Source organism: Terrapene carolina, unplaced genomic scaffold, assembly GCF_002925995.2.
Source record: "Terrapene carolina triunguis isolate 2854851 unplaced genomic scaffold, T_m_triunguis-2.0 Scaffold21242, whole genome shotgun sequence".
Taxonomy (NCBI): Eukaryota; Metazoa; Chordata; order Testudines; family Emydidae; genus Terrapene; species Terrapene triunguis.
Genome location: NW_020685593.1, coordinates 2,433 through 2,677, shown reverse-complemented (window position 1 = coordinate 2,677; position 245 = coordinate 2,433).

Sequence of the window (245 nt, the reverse complement as noted above, 5' to 3'; positions counted from 1 at the left end):
AAAAAAAAAAAAAAAAAAAAAAAAAAAAAAAAAAAAAAAAAAGTAACTTTCAGCATGTGTCTTAATCATTTGATATTGCAGAGACAAAGTCTAAAATCACTATAACTTCCATGATGAAAAGGAAAAATGTAATCTACGCCATCAGATACAATTCCCATAATATTCTGGTGACTGGGCCAAAACAAGACAGAAACATTGTGAATCCTTGCTGACTCTTTTCCTGTTTTTTTGTTGTTGTTGATTTG